The sequence below is a fragment of the Sciurus vulgaris genome (assembly GCF_902686455.1).
Source record: "Sciurus vulgaris genome assembly, chromosome: X".
Classification (NCBI taxonomy): domain Eukaryota; kingdom Metazoa; phylum Chordata; class Mammalia; order Rodentia; family Sciuridae; genus Sciurus; species Sciurus vulgaris.
The window spans coordinates 75,600,813-75,620,901 of NC_136471.1; the positions used below are offsets into that span (position 1 = coordinate 75,600,813).

The following is a 20,089-nucleotide window of genomic DNA, read 5'->3' on the forward strand; positions in this document are numbered from 1 at the left end:
CTTAAAACAAATGGTGTCCTTCTTTGGTGTTCCCGATGGATTCTACAGAGATGCAGTCCTCTCAAAGTGTAAAAACTGTTTATTGAAAGTAATAAATGCTGATTTGCCTGGTATCAAAAATGTCAGATTTTCCCTAATTCCCTACAGTTCCTACATTATTTTGCTTACCATTCAATTATAGTTCCTATTTCCTTTAATCAAGACTTTTCCAAGCTCTATCCCACTGTGCCCAGTATTTTAATATTTGCTAGAAAAGTTGTACTTTTCTTTCCAGTGCCCAGATCATTTGAGTTGCCAATCAGAGCCTGTAGCCCTGACTAACCACAGCAAGGGTGTTATGGCACCCATAAGCCAACAACCACTTCCTTAGTTTTAAATTCCATTGCTCAAAGAAGCTGAAAAAAAAGGTATGTAAGGGAGTAGCCCTCTTCTCACTTCAACACCTCATCCACTTCCACCACTTCAACTACCACTTCAAATTTCCACAAATCTCTCCAAGTTCCTGGTCTATATTTCCAGTTAGAGGCTGGCTAGGTCCAATTGGACATCCTGCAATGTCCTCATGCTTATTTATTCAATATGATTTCATAATCCTTTTAGCCTCTGAGTATGCTCTAGCTCAGTGAATATTATTACCATCCATCTAATTAGTGACCCAAGCCAGCAACTCCTTTCTCTTCCATACTCACATCCAACTGGCCACTCAATTCTCTCCACTGGCACAACTTTAATTCATTTTCATGACATTTCACCTGGACTTCTGTAACATGATTCTAATTCAATGATTTCCAGACTATATAGAGTCACCAACTTTTAATTTTGCTAATAAATAAGAGCAAGTAAAAAGAAAACTATGCACTATCAATCCACAGAATATCATTTTAACACAATCACTCAGAAGTCCTTCTTTTAAAATGTACTCTGGGGCTGGGAATGTAGCTCAGTGGTAGAGCATTTGCCTAGCATGTGTGAGGCCCTGGGTTCAATCCCCAGTACTGCAAAACAAACAACAAAACTAAACTTGTCTTTGTCTTCTCATCACTATGTATGTGAGACTGAAACCAAACTCCCAATGTATTACTTTAAAGAATTAAAAGGTTTTGAATTTCACTATAAAAAGTTGGAGGAGAATAGAGAATGAGGGGCAGAGCAGTTCAAGCTCCCATGATCAAAACCTTCCAAGATTCTGAGGCTTTATTTCTCCCAATTTCTAGGAATTTCTTACGTGGTAGAGGTCCCAAACTCATAGTCTTCACAGTGTGCAGGATTCAGAGGTGTGAACATGACCTTAGAAAAAGATTCTTCTTGAACTAAACTAATGCTAGGGGAGGGGAGGGTGAGTGGTCCCATTCCTTTCTCTGTGGTTTCACATCTCTTTCTTTTAGTCAAAGCTGAGATAGTACCAGAAGCTTTTAAGGGGAAGATGGCAGGGTTTTTGTTGTTAAATTGTTGTCGCTGGTTTGTTTGGTTTTTTTTGGTTTTTGGTTTTTGGGTTTTTTTGGTACTGGTAATTGAACCCAGGGGAGCTTAACCACTGAGCCACATCCCCAGCCCTTTTTATTTTGAGACAGGTTCTCGCTAAGTTGCTGAGACTGGTTTTGAACTTGAGATTCTCCTGCTTCAGCCTCCTGAGTGGCTGGAGTTACAGGCATGTGCCAACACGCCTGGCTAGATGGCAGGTTGTTTGTCTAAAGACATTTGATCTGTCTTGGATTTCAGCTTTTGATGGATCTAATTTGGGGGAGGGGTGATTATGGCACTATTTTAATAACATTTTATATTTAAAAGTAATTGGAGATATATTATCAAATTTTTCAGGACACATAAATAATTGACTCTGTGTCATGTGCTGTGCTAGATACTTAGGAAAACAAAGAATTTAAATATAAATCACATGCTTTTCTCTCTAGAATCCCACAGATGAAATAGGTACAATTTAATAGTTCAAATGGAAAAACATCCAGTGCTTAATTTAAGACAAATATTCACATATGAAGTCACTGATTTGCTGGCTACAATCACTTAAGAAGAAAAAACATCTATCCATTGCTATGGAGGAAGCAGTATCACAAAATTCCACTCCCAATAGACAATGTCTTGCCTTCTACCCTTCCCCCTATTTTGGAATCAGAATTCAGAGTGAGCTTACATCCATCACATACTTACTAGCTATGTGTTTGGAACAAATTTCTTTTATCTTTGTGTATCCAGAGACTTCATCCCCTAAAAAACTAATATAATTACACTTTCACTCCATAGATTGGTCATGAAGATTGATGATCACATTTGTGAAGTCCTGGCACCAGGTGGACAGTCAGGTCACAGCACTTGCTATTGCTTAGAAGATGTGTTTTCCTAATAGTTCTTATTTTGATTCCTTAGAGATTACTCCATCTCCTTCCCTTACATATTATTCTTTTTATTAGACTTCCAACTAAAAAATGTTATTAAACTCCTGGCTCAAAGACCATTTGAAACCAGGCAGCATGGGAGGCTGAGGCAAGAGGATCAGGAGTTCAAAGCCAGCCTCAGCAAAAGTGAGGTGCTAAAAAAACTCAGTGAGACCCTGTCTGTAAATAAAATACAAAATAAGGCTGGGGATGTGACTCAGTGGTCAAGTGCCACTGAGTTCAATCCCTGGTACCCACCCCCCCAAAAAAAAACTCTTTGATCTTAGTTTGGAGAAAGATGTCATTTTAAAGATAATACTAGAACAGAAATGATATTAATCATCTATTATTGAGTTAATTTAATACCAGTGGCAGAGTGAGGAAGTTAAAGCTACAAATTATTTATCAAGATACCTGGGTTTTACTCCTGGCTTTGCTACTAAATTGGCTTAAAAACTTGGAACAATCATCTCCCTTCTGGGCCTCAATTTCCCCACCTGGAAAATGAGGATGGTGGGCTAGGTAACTTATCATTAAGAACATGAGTTGGGTGAGGTGGCGCACACCTGTAATCCCATCGGCTAGGAAGGCTGAGACAAGAGAATCTCAAGTTCAAAGCCAGCCTCAGCAATGGCAAAGCACTAAGCAACTCAGTGAGACCCTGTCTCTAGATAAAATAACAAAACAGGGCTGGGGATGTGGCTCAGTGGTGGAGTGAGTGCCCCTGAGTTCAATCCCTGGTACCCCCCAAAACAGGAAAATTCATGGATACCTAATTAGAACAAAAAAAAATCAAATTTAAATTTAAAAAAAATGAAGTGTGAAAGACTACCAGGAATTGGATTCAATATCTACTCTTACTAACAATAAGACCTACCTCAATCTCCCTACCTAAAAAGGGGAAATAATTACTATGCCCGTCTCAGGATTTGAGGAGAATTAAATGAGATAATGTAAATAAATCATTTAAATAGTGACTGTTATACATATAAAATGCTCAATAAATATTATCTATCATAATGGAGATCTATTCCCTTCAATTTAAAATCCATGATTCAACTGGGTATGGTGGCACATACTTGTAATCCTAGCAATTCAAGAGGCCAAGACAGGAGAATCACAAGTTTGAGGGAACCTCTGAAACTTTGCAAGACCCCATCTCAAAATTTTTTTAAAAAAATTTAAAGGGCTGGAGATGTAGCTCAGTGATAAAGCACCCCTGAGTTCAATCCCCAGCACCAATAAACAAATAAAACCCATGATTAAATCTATTATCTTGGCTACTGTGACTAAATTAGAATTTACTGAAGTTGCTATGGATATTTGATCATTATTCAATTAATTAATTCAACAAATTGTTGTTGAATACCTACTATGTGCCAACAACCTTGCTAGGTACTAAAGATGTCATGGCAAACAAAATGATACTTTGATAACTCCTCATAAAACTTATATTATAATGGGGGGTTGGAGGGGTTAGCGTTAGGGTTAGGGTTAGGTTTAGGGTTAGGGATAAGGAGGGTGGTAAGAATGGAGGAAGGAAGGACTGTATAGAGGGAAAAGAGGGGTGGGAGGGGTGGGGGGGAAGGGAAAAAATAACAGAATGAATCAAACAACATTGCCCTATGTAAATTTATGATTTTTAATTAAAAAATAATAGCTAAAAAAAACTTATATTAATCATAAAAGCACTGTGATTATGATTGTATAATTAAAACTAAAATAGGAATGTTGCCTGGGTGTGGTGGCATGCACCTGTGGTGCCAGCTTCTTGGGAGGCTGAGGCAGGAGGAGAACTTAAGACCAGGAGTTGGAGGCTAGCATAGGCAACATAGTAAGATCCCATCTCAAAAAAATAATAAAAAATAAAATAGGAACCCTGAAGGAAAGGTGCATACTTTTATGAGAACCACTGACTAAGAAATCTGGCTCCCTAAGAATGGGTATGATTTACATAGGTGAGGAGGAAGTTGGAGGTGGGAGTGGGAGCGGGAGCATATGGAAAAGTCCTTCAGCCAGGAGAATCATGTTGTACTCAAGAACTAAAAGACAGCTAATGTGTTGGAAAGGAGTAGAGAAGGAGAGAGCAAGGCAAGTTCCAATTCATTCACATTTTATGGAAATTTTAACTACACAGATTGGAGATCGTATAATACAAAATACTGTGAGTTTATATGCAACTTTAAAAATTCTTCAAATAGGGACTGGGGTTGTGGCTCAGTGGTAGAGCACTTACCTAGCATGTGTGAGGCACCTGGTTCCATTCTCAGCAGCACATATAAATAAATGAATAAAATAAAGGTCTATTGACATCTAAAAAATATTTTAAAAAATTCTTCAAATAAAGAATTCATCAAGGAGAGCATAATGAATTTCAAAATGGGCAGATATTATAAGAGAGATAAGCTGTGTTGTGCTATTACCACATTTTGGAATCACTTTCATCATTAAATAGAAATACATTTTGTCTTTTGTCAGAATTATACCAACTTCAAGTTATACAAGCCATTTGTGAAAATAGTCCTCACATAAAATGCAAACAGATTTCATTTGGCTTTAGTTTCAAATTAATCTCAATGGACCTCATTTTCATTCTCTGAAAAGTTTGAATTCTAAATCTCCTGTCACTTTAGGCATTGTTTCTAACCATAAAATACAGAATCATTAATGCTCAGTAATGTTCAGTCTAATTTAATATGACAAATGATTTCAAAGGTTAAAATATTTAAAATATGCCTCTGTTTTCCTATAATTTCTGAAAGGTCTAGATAGGCAACAAACCCATCACTTTCCATTTTATAAGAGATATGCTCAATAACTCAATCACTGAATGCCCTCAGGAAAGTAAGTATTGGGGACTGAATTTACCTTAGGTTCTTGAAAAACAAACACACTTTCTTCCTATTTCAAGCTTAAAATTAAACAAAGAAAGCTTATATTATCACTAAATGAGCTCATGTTAAGCAGCATGTGAGTCAGCTTTCTGTCATTATAACAAATACCTGAAATAATCAACTTATAAAGAAGAAAGGTTTGTTTTGACTCATGGTTGCAGAGGTTTCAATTCATGATCAATTGGCCCTGTTGCTTTGGCCTGTGGTGGTACATTATGGCCAAAGCATGTGGCAGAGCAAAAACACTCACCTCATTGCTGGGAAATGGAAGAGAAAGGTCAAGGGTCCCACTCTCCACTTCAAGGTCACACTTGAAATGACCTGAAGACCTGTCACTATGCCTCACCTTAAAGTTTCTGCCACTTCCTCATACTGTCTCCCTGGAAACCAAACCATTTGTGAATAAAATTAAAATGTGGAGGAATTGGCTGCTTTTAACCTAACAGCTATGACTTATTCTGTTCATTCTGTTGACTAGGTGGTTGGAAATGGAGGTCTGAATGACAGATTCTTAAAAACTAGATTGAGATATAACTTGAATACCAGAAAATGCATCCATTTAAGTGTAAAACTCAATCATTTCTAGTAAATTTATCAAATTATTCAACCATTGTCATACTCCAATTTTAGAACATTTTCACTATCTCAGTAAGATGCTATATTCTTATTTACACTGAATCCCTGCTCACAGCTCCATCCTAAGACAACCATGAATCTACTTTCTATCTCTCTAGATTTGCCTTTCATAGATTAGATGGAATCATACAATATGTGGTCTTTGTGTCTGGCTCCTTCAGTTGTGTTTTCATAGTGTTTTTGAGGTTCATCCATGTTACAGCATGTATCAGTACTTCATTCCTTTTTATGGTTGAGAAATATTCTATTATATAGTATAGGACATTTTGTTTATAGATTCAGTTGAGACCATTCAGTTGTTTCCACTTGTTTTTTACTAGGGATTGAATCCAGGGATGCTTTACTACCAAGGTACATTCCCAGCCTTTTTATTTTTTTTATTTTGAAACAGGTTATCACTAAGTTGCCTGGGCTGACCTGGAACTTGCCATCCTCCTGCCTCAGCCTCCCAAGTGGCTGGGATTACAGGAGAGCACCACCACCCTGCTCATTTCCACTGTTTGACCATTGTATATAATTTTGTTGTGAACATTCATATACACGTTTTTGTGTGGACATATGTTTTCAGTTCTCTTGCATAGATACTTAGAGTAGAATTGCCATGTCATTGGTACCTCTGTGTTTAATATTTTGAGGAACTGTTAAATTATTTTCCAAAGTGGCTGTGACATTTTACGTTCCCCAAGCGATGACTGAGTATTTCAGTTTCTCTACATTCTAATCAACATTTGTTATCATGTGTTTTATTGTAATTCATGGTAATTATAAGATGGTATCTCTTAATGACATTGACAATATTTTTGTGTGGTTATTAGACTTTCCTTTGTCTTCTTTGGAGAAATATCTATTCCAATCTTTTGCCCATTTTAATTGGATTAGTTGCATTATTATTGAATTGTAGGAATGTTTCATATCCTAGATACAACTTCTTATTGAGCATATTATATGCAAATATTTTCTTCCAGCATGACAATTGTCTTTGTTTTCTTAATGCTCTCCTTAAACACAAAAGTTTTGAATTTTGATGAAGTCCAATTTTTTATTTCATATATCATACTTTTAATATTGTATCTAAAGAATATTTGCATAACCCGAGGCCTCAAAGAGTTTCTCCTATGTTTTCATCCAAAATTTTTGTTGTTTTAGAGCTTACATTTAGGTGCTTGATATACTTTAAGTGATTTTTTTTTGTGAATGGTGTAAGGTAAAGGTCAAAGTTAACCATTTTGCATACATCTATCCAATCCCAACATTTGTTGAAAAGACTGTGCTTTCCCCATTACATTGTCTTGACAGTCTTGTCAAAAATCAATTGACTGGGTAATATACCAATAAAAAAATATGAGAAAATAAAAAATCAATTGACTAGGGGCAGAGAAGGTGGTCAAAAAGAGATACCTGACACTCCCTTACTCCTCCACAAAGAAGAACCAAAGCAGCAGGTGCATAACTGCACATTGGGGTGAGTGACCACAGCAGAACACTGGAATTCAACAGTAGAAAAATTGAAACCTTGTAAAATCCAAAGATCTGGAACAGCAGCATAACCAGAGAAATAAAATATTCCATCATCTGCCACCCTGGCTCCACATCCAAGGGAGGAGGGAGCCTCCCCTTTGCAGAGGTAAAGGCAAAAGAGAGTCCCAGCAAACTCAATCAGCACAGATGTAGGCAATCCTTGCTATTGGAAATCTCATGGGCCTTGTACAATTATAACCTAAATAGATAAAAACCCTGAAATCTGCACAGTAGTCTGGCTTTGGGAAAGGAATTCACTTTATTTTGCAATGAACCTTCAGAGTGCTGTAGCCAGGAACCATCATGAGCGGGAACTTATCATTGGAATTTGAACCGTTCTAGGAAGTCAGAAACCCATGCATATTCCCACCTCTGGGAACCCAGAGACATTCCACCGCACTGGCTCAGCAGATGAGTGACTCACAGTCACACTTTGGTGAAAAAAAGTGAGTCTGACACAAACATACAGAGTGCTACACAGTGGGGAGCAGGTGTTGTGAAGAAGGGAGTGGAGGGTGCAATCCACAAGTACCAGGGCATAAGGGAGCCTGCCCTCGAGACCAATCACTTTTTGTTTTGCTTGGGTGCTGGGACTGAATGCAGTTCCAGCCACCCCTCTCCCAGCACTGTGCTCAGGTGCCTGTGGTCAACAAGACTGAGAAAAACTCTGAGAATCCTGTGTGCTGGGTCAGTTAATCAATGCAGCAGCATCTCTGACTGTAGTCCTGCCCACATGGTGCACAGTCTAAGAAACTAGGAAGAAGCTGCCTAGTAATCAGCTGCATTCTGCCTCTTCTCTGTAAGCATCTCAGCTAAGAGAAATTTTTCCCAGCTCAAGCTATAACCCACTCCCACTCAATCCCTTGCATCACCACAACTAAAAGAATCAGGGCTAGAAAAGCCCTGTATCCAGGAATGCAAAGCTAGGAAGGTCTGAGGTCCCACTTCTGAGTGTGCATGCCCACAGTTGCAACAGAAAGGAATAATAAAAATTTGATTCTACCAGACCTGTGTAAGTCCCCTGCATCTGTCACCCCTCCACCTTGTCTGATCAAATACTGCTGACAAGACTGGGTGTGAGTACCACAGAGGAGATGCTGTGATTCCTACCCCCTCCACTATCCATGAATCATAGGACAACTTCTCACACCAGGAAATTCTCTCACCACTACTGGAGCAACCAATACCAGAAACCCATTCAAGTAACAGAACCAATATCAACAGTGCCATCACCTGATAGTGGCCACTGCTCCCATTATTGGGAATAACCACACAGGGTGCACCTCATACACATCAGCCTCAACTACTAGAATGCCCCCACTCTTGTGTGGTCACAGAAACAATGAGTCTTTCTGACTCCAATATGGTATGCACTGTACCAAACTCACTAATCAAAGCCAAAGAAGCAACAGGAAAATTATACCATGGTACCCAGCAGGAAATAAACTCGACATTGCATAACAAACTAATACCCCAAGACACATCTTCAGGAGAAAGTCACTTACTAAAATATGGCATCCCATAAATGTAGTAAAGAAATCATTTCACCTAACGTTCAAATCTTAACATGAAAACACAAAAAATATGACAAAACAAGTTAATACACCTCCTAAAGTTCATAGCAAAATATTTTAAAGATAATGAAATAGAATAAATGCTTGATAAAGAAATCAAAAGAATTATTTTTAAAGGCTCAGTGAGATCTGAGGGAATAAAATTAAACAAATGAAATTAGGTAGATGATGCAGAAATTCAGTGGAAAGATAGAGATTTTGAAAAAAATAACCAATCAGAAATCATGGAAATGAAAAGCTCAGATAAGTCAATTAAAAATTTAGTTGAAAGTCTCAACAACAGACTAGATCAAATGGAAGAAAAAATATCAGATCTTGAAGACAAGTCTTTCAAAATATCACATTCAGATTGAAAAATGTTGAACATTTTTTCATATATTTGTTGATCAATGACCCAGCTATCCCACTCCTCGGTTTGTACTCAAAGGACTTAAAATCAGCCTACTACAGTGATGCAGCCACATCAATGTTTTTAGCAGCTCAACACAATAGCTAAACTATGGGACCAAGCTAGATGCCGTTCAACAGATGAATGGATAAAGAAAATGGGGTATAAATATGAGTGTGTGTGTGTGTGTGTGTGTGTGTGTGTGTTTGGTGTGTGTGTGGTGGAATATTACTCAGCTTTAAAGAAGAATGAAATTATGGCATTTGCTGATAAATGGATGGAGTTGGAGAATATCATGCTAAGCAAAATAAGCCAGTCCCAAAGAACCAAACAGTGAATGAATTCACAATAAGGCGGGGGCACTAGGGAAGAAGAGTTACTCTAGAGTAGGTAGAGGAGAGTGAAGGGAGGGGAAAGGGTATGGGGATAGGAAGGATAGTAGAGTGAAACACACATTATTACCTCGTGAAGTTATGACCACATGACTGATGTAATCCTATAACATGTACAATCAGAAAAATGAGAAATTATATTCCATTTATGTATGATTTATCAAAATGCATAAATGCATTCTACTATCATGTACAACCAATTAGAACAAATAAGAAAATTTTTAAAAATATCACATTCATAAGCTGGATATGGGGGCATGCACCTGTAGTCCCAGCAGTAGGGAGGCTGAGGTGGGAAGGTCACTTTAGCTCATAAGATTGAGACAAATATGTACAATATAGCAATAACCTGTTTCAAAACAAAACAAAAAGCAAAGCAAAAATATCACATTAACAGGGGTTGGGGAGGTAGCTCAGTCGGTAGAGTGCTTGCCTTGTAAGCACAAGGCCCTGGGTTCAATCCCCAGCACCCAAAAAAAAAAAATCACATTAACAAATAAAGAGCAAAGAATGAAAAGAGCACACAAGATCTTTAGAACACCATTTGAAACATAAAAATCCACATCACCATCATACCCAAAGGGGAAGAAGTAAAGGTTAAGGGCACAGAAATAACAGAAGAAAAGTTCCCTAAACTTGGGAAATACATGAACTCTTATGTACAAGAGGCTTATAAACCCCAAAAAATATAAACAGAAAAGATCTTGAATAAAGAATTGATTCTTTAAAAAACTAAACAAGGGCTGGGGAGACAGCTCAGTTGGTAGAGTGCCTACCTCACAAGCACAAGGCCCTGGGTTCAATCCCCAGCACTGCAAAAATAAATAAATAAATAAAAATTTAAAAAATAAAAAACTAAACAAAATTGACCAACCTTAATCAGTCTAGTGAGAGAGAGAGAGAGAGAGAGAGAACCCAAATAAATAAATTTAGAGATGAAAAAGGAAACATACAACTGACACTATAGAAATTCAAAGGATCATTAAGGATTATTTTGAAAAAATTACATGATAACAAATTGGAATATCTAGAAGAAAAGAACAAATTTCTTGACACACATAAATGACCAAAATTAAACTAAGAGGATATTAAAAGCATGAAAAACCAATGACAAGTAATGAGATAAAAAGTCTTCTAACAAGGAAAATGTCAGAACTAGATTTCATTGCTGAATTTTACCAAACTTTTAGAGAAGAACTAACACCAGTGATTCTCAAATCATTTCATAGAACTGAGAGAAAACCTTTCCAAACTTATTCTACGAGGCCAGCCTGTTGCCCTGTTACCAAAACCTAACAAGGACATGACAAAGAAAACTATAAACCAATATCTCCAATGAACATAGATGCAAAAATCCTCAACAAAATACTAGGAAATCAACTTATTTTTAATTGGTTCTTTTAAATTATACATGACAGTAGAATCCATTTTGATATAATTACACAAGCATGCAGTGTATCTTATTCAAATTAGGACCCCAGTCTTGTCAATGTACACAATGTGAGATTCACTGTGGTGTATTCATATATGTACATAGGAAGATTATGTCAGATTCATTCCACTGTCTTTCCTATTCCTATCCCTCCTCTCTTCCCTTCATTCCCCTTTGTCTAATCTACTGAACTTCTATTTTCCCCTCCCCTGCTTATTGTGGGTTAGCTTCTACATATTAGCGAAAACTTCAGGAAATCAATTTCAACAGCACATGCAAAATATCATACACCATGATCAAGTTGGTCTTGTCCAAGGATGCAAGAATGATTCAACATATGCAAATCCATAAACATAATATATCACATAAACGCAAAGAACTATAAAAATCATATGATCATCTGAATAGATGCATAAAAAGCCTTTGATCAAATTCAATATCACTTCATGGAAAAAGCCCTAAACAAATGATTTATAGAAGGATCTTACCTCAGTATAATAAAGACTAAATATGACAAACCCGAAGCCAATGTAATACTGAATGGGGGAAAACTGAAATAATTTCCTCTAAGATCAGAAACAAGATAAAGTTGTCCACTCTCAACATGTTTATTCAATATAGTGCTAGAAATTTAAACCAGAGAAATTAGGCAAGAGAAAGAAATAAAGGGCATACAAATAGGGAAGGTGGGAGTCAAATTACCCCTGTTTGCAGATTATATGATTTTATACATAGAAAAATCTAAAGAAGAGCCAGGCATACTGGTGCATACATATAATCCCAGCTATTCAGGAGGTTACGGCAGGAGGATTGCAAGTTTGAGGTCATCCTGAGAAACTCAGCAAGATCCTGTCACAAAATAAAATTTTAAAAGGATTAAGGATGTAGTTCAGTGGTGGAGCAACCCTGGGTACTACAGTGGAAAAAACAAAGAATAATCCAAAGACTCTACCAAAAGACTATTTGAATGGACAAATTAGTTAAGTAGCAGTATACAAAATCAACATACAGAAGTAAGTAGATTTTCTCAATCCTTAGCAAGAAGAGTGAAGCAGGAGGCATCACTATACCAGACCTTAAACAATACTACAATGCAATTTTGTTACTATTGCTCTTAGTATAGTTTAAGGCACCAAAATAGACATGTAGACTAATGGTACAAAACAGAAGACACAGAGACAAACTCACATAAATATGACTATCTCATACTAGACAAAGGTGCCAAAAACATACATTGGAGAAAAGATAGCCTATTCAACAAGTGGTGCTGGGAAAACTGGAAATCCATATACAGCAAAATGAAATTAAACTTCTATCTCCCACCCTAGACAAAAATTAACTCAAAGTGGATCAAAGACTTAGTCACTAGACAGAGACCCTGTGCCTAATAGAAGAAAAAGTAGGCCCAAATCGTCATCATGTCACCTTGGGACCTGATTCCTTAAGACTCCTAAAGCACAAGAAGCAAAATTAAGAATCAATGGGGAGGGGATCCAAGATGGCAGACTAGAGGGTGACTGCATCTCCTGTAGCTCCAGAACCCAGGATTCAAGAAGGGGAGGCATTGAGAAACTCAGACCAACATAGAGCCACGGGGTGAGTTCCCCCACTGGGTGAAGCTCGGCCCGGGCAGCAGGCCTGGACAGGGGCAGCTTCTCAGAGCAGGGCAGGGCAGCTAGAGTCTTCCCCAAGCAGCCCTGCTTTCTCCAGCAGCAGGCTCGAACCACAGCCAGCTACTAGGAGGAGGCCCACCCAGTGAGAGCTTTTCCACACAGAGCCAACCCCAAGCCCCGGACCCAGCGGCAGGCCCCGGCCCTCAGGCAGCTTCTGGGACTTCCCCAAGCAGCCCTGCTCCCTCTGGTGGCAGGCTCAATCCACAGCCAGCTTCTTGGAGCAGGTCGCCCAGTGAGAGCTTTTCTGCACAGAGCCAACCCCAAGCCCTGAACCCAGCAGGGGGCCCCACCCCACAGGTGGATTCTGGGACCCACAGTACAGGGAGAGGCTTTCCCCTAGCAGCCTGGCTCCCTGAGGTGGGGGCAGGCCCTGTCTATAGCCAGCTTCTTGGAGCAGGCCGCCCACTGAGAGCCTTTCCAAACAGAGCTAGCCCCCAGCCCTGGAACCAGTAGTGGGCTAGGGGCAGCTTTCTTCGGAAGCACTGCATTATCAAGTTCCTCCAAGACTCAGGATACTGAAGGCTGGGAGGTGATATACTGGAAATCTACAGGGACACTATAAGCCAAAGAGGAAATCTGCAATATCTCAGAGTCCCACTGATATCTGACCAATATGAGAAAACAAGGGAAGAAAATGTCCCAAACAAACCTAGATACTATATCAATAAAACCCAATTACGGCACAGCAGAAGAAATGTCAGAAAAGGAGTTCAAAATGTACATAATTAAAACAATCAGGGAAGCAAATGAGGAGATGAAAGAGCAAATGCAGGCATTGAAGGAAGAGATGAAAGAGCAAGTGCAGGCATTGAAGGAAGAGATGAAAGAGCAAATGCAGGCATTAAATGATCGCACCAATCAACAGTTGAAAGAGCAAATACGGGAAGCAAAAATCAATTCAATAAAGAGTTAAAGATACTGAAAAAAAAACCAAACAGAAATCCTTGAAATGAAGGAAACAATAAACCAAGTTAAAAACTCCATAGAAAGCATAACTAATAGGATAGAATACCTGGAAGACAGAACCTCAGACATTGAGGACAAAATATTTAATCTGGAAAACAAAGTTGACCAAACAGAGAAGATGATAAGAAATCATGGCCAGAATCTACAAGAATTATGGGATATCATGAAAAGGCCAAATATAAGAATTATTGGGATTGAGGAAGGCACAGAGAAATAAACCAAAGGAATGAACAATCTATTCAATGAAATAATATCAGAAAATTTCCCAAATCTGAAGAATGAAATGGAAAACCAAGTTCAAGAGGCTTATAGAACTCCAAATATACAAAATTACAACAGACCCACACCAAGGCACATTATTATGAAAATACTTCACATACAAAATAAAGACAGAATTTTAAAGGCCGCAAGAGAAAAGAATCAAATTACATTCAGGGGGAAACCAATAAGACTATCAGCAGATTTTTCAATCCAGACCCTAAAAGCTAGAAGGGCCTGGAACAACATTTACCAAGCCCTGAAAGAAAACAGATGCCAACCAAGAATCTTATACCCAGCAAAACTTACTTTCAGGTTTGACAACGAAATAAAATCCTTCCATGATAAACAAAACTAAAAGAATTTACAAAAAGAAAACTGGCATTACAGAACATTCTCAGCAAAATATTCCATGAGGAAGAGATGAAAAACAACAATGCAAATCAGCAATGGGAGGAACTAACCAAAAGGAATAGCCAGATAAAGGAGAAACCAAATCATGTCAAAAAACAAAAATGAGTCAAATGGCTGGGAATACAAATCATATCACAATAATAAGCCTGAATGTTAATGGCCTGAATTCATCAATCAAAAGACATAGACTGGCAGATTGGATTAAAAAGAAAGATCCAACAATATACTGCTTGCAAGAGACTCATCTCATAGAAAGAGATACCCATAGACTAAAGGCGAAAGGATGGGAAAAAACATACCATGCACATGGACACAGCAAAAAAGCTGGAGTATCCATCCTCATTTCAGATAATGTGGACTTCAAGCCAAAACTAGTCAGAAGAGATAAAGAAGGACATTACATACTGCTTAAGGGAAGCATAAATCAGCAAGACATAACAATCATAAACATCTATGCCCCGAACATTGGCTCGTCCATGTATGTCAAACAAATCCTTCTTAATTCCAGAAATCAAACAGACCACAACACAATAATACTAGGCGATTTTAACACACCTCTCTCACCACGGGATAGATCTTCCAAACAAAAATTGAATGAAGAAACCATAGATCTCAATAACACAATCAATAATTTAGACTTAACTGACTTATATAGAATATACCATCCAACAAAGAACGAATACACTTTCTTTTCAGCAGCACATGGATCCTTCTCTAAAATAGACCATACTTTATGCCACAAAGCTACTGTTAGCAAATACAAGAAGACAGAGATACTACCTTGTATTCTACCAGATCATAATGGATTGAAATTAGAAATAAATGACAGAATAAAAAACAGAAACTTCTCCAATACCTGGAGATTAAATAATATGCTATTATATGATGAATGGATAACAGAAGACATCAGGAGGGAAATAAAAATTTCCTAGAAGTAAACAAGAACAAAGACACATCATATCAAAATCTCTGGGACACTATGAAAGCAGTACTTAGAGGAAGATTTATTTCATGGGGCGCATTCAACAAAAGAAGTAAAAATCAACAAATAAACAACTTAACACAACATCTAAAAGCCCTAGAAAAAGAAGAGCAGACCAACAGCAAAAGTAGTAGAAGGCAGGAAATAGTTAAACTCAGAGCTGAAATCAACGAAATAGAAACAAAAGAAACAATCTGGAAAAATTAACAAAATAAATAGTTGGTTCTTTGAAAAAATAAACAAAATTGATAAACCCTTAGCCACACAACAAAGAGAAAGAGGGAGAAAACTCAAATTACTAAAATTCGGAATGAACAAGGAAATATCACAACAGACACAAGTGAAATACAATACATAATTAGAAGCTATTTTGAAAATCTATATTCCAACAAAACAGAAAACCTCGAAGACATCAACAAGTTTCTAGAGACATATGAATTACCTAAACTGAACGAGGAGGACATACACAACTTAAATAAATGAATTTCAAGCAATGAAATAGAAGAGGTCATCAAAAGCCTACCAACAAAGAAAAGCCCGGGACCAGATGGGTTCTCAGCCAAGTTCTACAAAACCTTTAAAGAAGAGCTCATTCCAATACTCCTCAAAGTATTCCATGAAATAGAAGAGGAGGGAACCCTCCCAAACTCATTCTATGAAGCCAATATCACCCTGATACCTAAACCAGACAGAGACACATCGAGGAAAGAAAATTTCAGACCAATATCCTTAATGAACATTGACGTAAAAATTCTCAACAAAATTTTAGCAAGTCGCATACAAAAATATATTAAAAAGATAGTGCACCACGATCAAGTGGGTTTTATCCCAGGGATGCAAGGTTGGTTCAACATCTGGAAATCTAAAAATGTAATTCACCATATCAACAGACTTAAAGTCAACAATCACATGATTATTTCAATAGATGCAGAAAAAGCATTCGATAAAATACAGCATCCCTTCATGCTCAAAACACTAGAAAAGGGCTGGGGATATAGCTCAGTTGGTAGAGTGCCTGCCTCACAAGCACAAGGCTCTGGGTTCAATCCCCAGCACCACCAAAAAAAAAAAAAAAAAAAAAAAAAAAAAACACTAGAAAAAATAGGGATAGTGGGAACATTCCTTAACATTGTAAAGGCCATCTATGCTAAGCCTATGGCCAATATCATTCTACATGTTGAAAAACTGAAGGCATTCCCCCTAAAACCTGGAGCAAGGCAGGGATGCCCTCTTTCACCACTTCTATTCAACATCGTCCTTGAAACTCTAGCCAGAGCAATTAGACAAACCAAAGAAATTAAAGGGATACGAATAGGAAAAGTAGAACTCAAACTATCCCTGTTCGCTGATGGCATGATTATATATTTAGAGGAACCTGAAAATTCCACCAGAAAACTCTTAGAACTCATAAGTGAATTCAGTAAAGTAGCAGGTTACAAGATCAATGCTCATAAATCCAATGCATTTTTATACATAAGTGATGAACCTTCAGAAAGAGAAGTTAGGAAAACTACCCCATTCACAATAGCCTCGAAAAAAATAAAATACTTGGGAATCAATCTCACAAAAGAGGTGAAAGACCTCTACAATGAGAACTACAGAACACTAAAGAAAGAAAGTAAAGAACACCTTAGAAGATGGAAAGATCTCCCATGTTCTTGGATAGGCAGAATTAATATTGTCAAAATGGCCATACTACCTAAAGTGCTATACAAATTCAATGCAATTCCAATTAAAATCCCAATGGTGTACCTTACAGAAATAGAGCAAGCAACCATGAAATTCATCTGGAAGAATAAGAAACCCAGAATAGTTAAAGCAATCCTTAGCAGAAAGAGCGAATCAGGGGGTATCGCAATACCAGATCCTCAACTCTACTACAAAGCAATAGTAACAAAAACGGTATGGTATTGGTACCAAAATAGACAGGTAGATCAATGGTACAGAATAGAGGACATGGACACACCCCAAATAAATACAATTTTCTCATATTAGACAAAGGGTCCAAAAATATGCAATGGAGAAAAGATAGCCTCTTCAACAAATGGTGCTGGGAAAACTGGAAAACCATATGCAACAGAATGAAACTAAACCCCTATCTCTCATCCTGCACAAAACTCAATTCAAAATGGATCAAGGACCTTGGAATCAGACCAGAGACCCTGCATCTGATAGAAGAAAAAGTAGGTCCAAATCTTCAACATGTCGGCTTAGGATCAGACTTCCTTAACAGGACTCCCATAGCACAAGAAATAAAAGCAAGAATCAATAACTGGGATATATTCAAACTAAAAAGCTTTCTCTCAGCAAAGGAAACTATCAGTAATGTGAAGAGAGAGCCTACAGAATGGGAGAAAATCTTTGCCACTCATACATCAGATAGAGCATTCATTTCCAGAATCTATAAAGAACTCAAAAAACTCTACACCAAGAAGACAAATAATGCAATCAACAAATGGGCTAAGGAAATGAACAGACACTTCACAGAAGAAGATGTACAAGCAATCAACAGAGACATGAAAAAATGTTCAACATCTCTAGTAATAAGAGGAATGCAAATCAAAACTACCCTAAGATTCCATCTCACCCCAATTAGAATGGCAATTATCAAGAATACGAGCAACAACAGGTGTTGGCGAGGATGTGGGGAAAAAGGTACACTCATACATTGCTGGTGGAGTTGCAAATTAGTGCAGCCACTCTGGAAAGCAGTATGGAGATTCCTCAGAAAGCTTGGAATGGAACCACCATTTGACCCAGCTATCCCACTCCTTGGCCTATACTCAAAGGACTTAAAATCAGCATACTACAGAGATACAGCCACATCAATGTTCATAGCTGCTCAATTCACCATAGCCAGATTGTGGAACCAACCTAGATGTCCTTCAATTGATGAATGGATAAAGAAACTGTGGCATATATACACGATGGAATATTACTCTGCCATAAAGAATGACAAAATTTTGGCATTTGCAGGCAAATGGATGAAATTGGAGACTATCATGCTAAGTGAGATAAGCCAATCTCTAAAAAACCAAAGGACGAATGATCTCGCTGATAAGCGGATGATGACACATAATGGGGGGTGGGAGGGGTTAGTGTTAGGGTTAGGGTTACATTTAGGGTTAGGGTTAAGGAGGGTGGCAAGAATGGAGAAAGGAAGGACTGTATAGAGGGAAAAGAGGGGTGTGAGGGGTGGGGGAAGGGAAAAATAACAGAATGAATCAAACAACATTACCCTATGTAAATTTATGATTACACAAATGGTATGCCTTTACTCTATGTACAAACAGAGAACCAACATGTATCCCATTTGTTTACAATAAAAAAAAATCAATGGGATGCCTTTAAACTAAAAAGCTTCTTCTCAGCAAAGGAAACAATCAGTAATGTGAAGAGAGAGCCTACAGATTGGGAAAAAATTTTTACAACATGCACCTCAGATAAAGTATTAATCCTTAGGATATATAAAGAATTCAAAAAACTTAACACAAAGTAAAAACAAATAACCCAATCAATAAATGGGCTGAGGAACTAAACAGATACTTCACAGAAGAAATACAATAAATCAACAAACTTGAAAAAATGTTCATCATCTCTAGCAACTAGAGAAGTGCCAATCAAGGCTACTGTAAGATTTCATCTCACTTCAGTCAGAATGGCAATTATCAAGAATACAAGCAATAGTAAGTGTTGGTGAGGATGTGGGGAGATACATTGCCTGTGGTACTAAAGATTGGTGCAACCACTATGGAAAGCAGTATGGAGATTCCTCAGAAAACTTGGAATGGAGCCACCATTTGACCCAGCTATTCCACTCCTCAGTTTATACCCAAAGGACTTAAAATCTGCATACTACAGTAATGCAGCCACATCAATGTTTATAGCAGCTCAATTCACAATAGCTAAACTATGGAACTAATCTAAATGACCTTCAACAGACTAATGGATAAAGAAAATGTGGTACATATACACAATGGAATATTACTCAGCCTTAAAGAAGAATGAAATTATGGCATTTGCAGGTAAATGGATGGAACTAGAGAATATCATGCTACGTGAAATAAGCCAATCCCAAAAACCAAAGGACCAAAGTTTTCTCTGATAAGCAGATGCTGTTCCATAGTGTGGAGCGGGGGTAGGGAAGAATGAAGGAGTTTGGATTGTGCAGAGGATAGTGAGAGGAGTGGGGGTGATGGGGATGGGAAGGATGGTAGAATGAGACAGACATTATTTCCCTATATACATGCCTGATTACACTACTGATGTGACTCAGCACCATGTACAGGCAAAGGAATGAGAAGTTATGCTCCATTTGTGTATGATGTGTCAAAATGCATTCTACTGTCATGTATAACCAATTAGAGCAAATAAAAAATATATATATATTTAAAGATCAGTAGCTTTTCTATACACCAGTAATGAATTTCTGAGAAAGTAATGAAAGCAATCCATTCACAATAGCCACACAAAAATAAGATACATGGGAATAATTCTAACTGAAGAAGTGAAAGACCTCTGTAAATGAAAATTACAAAAAAAATTGAAGAAGAAATTAAAGAAAACACTAAA

The 20,089-nt window shown here is 37.7% G+C and overlaps 1 long non-coding RNA gene across 1 annotated transcript in view; it reads right to left on the bottom strand.

The window, feature by feature from the left end:
• Positions 1-20,089, bottom strand: part of LOC306650812 — a 183,615-nt gene that overhangs the window by 121,675 nt on the left and 41,851 nt on the right. The window contains exon 2 of the long non-coding RNA XR_013761038.1: positions 11,997-12,073. This is a non-coding gene — a long non-coding RNA (uncharacterized lncRNA). The remainder of the gene's footprint in view (positions 1-11,996; positions 12,074-20,089) is intronic.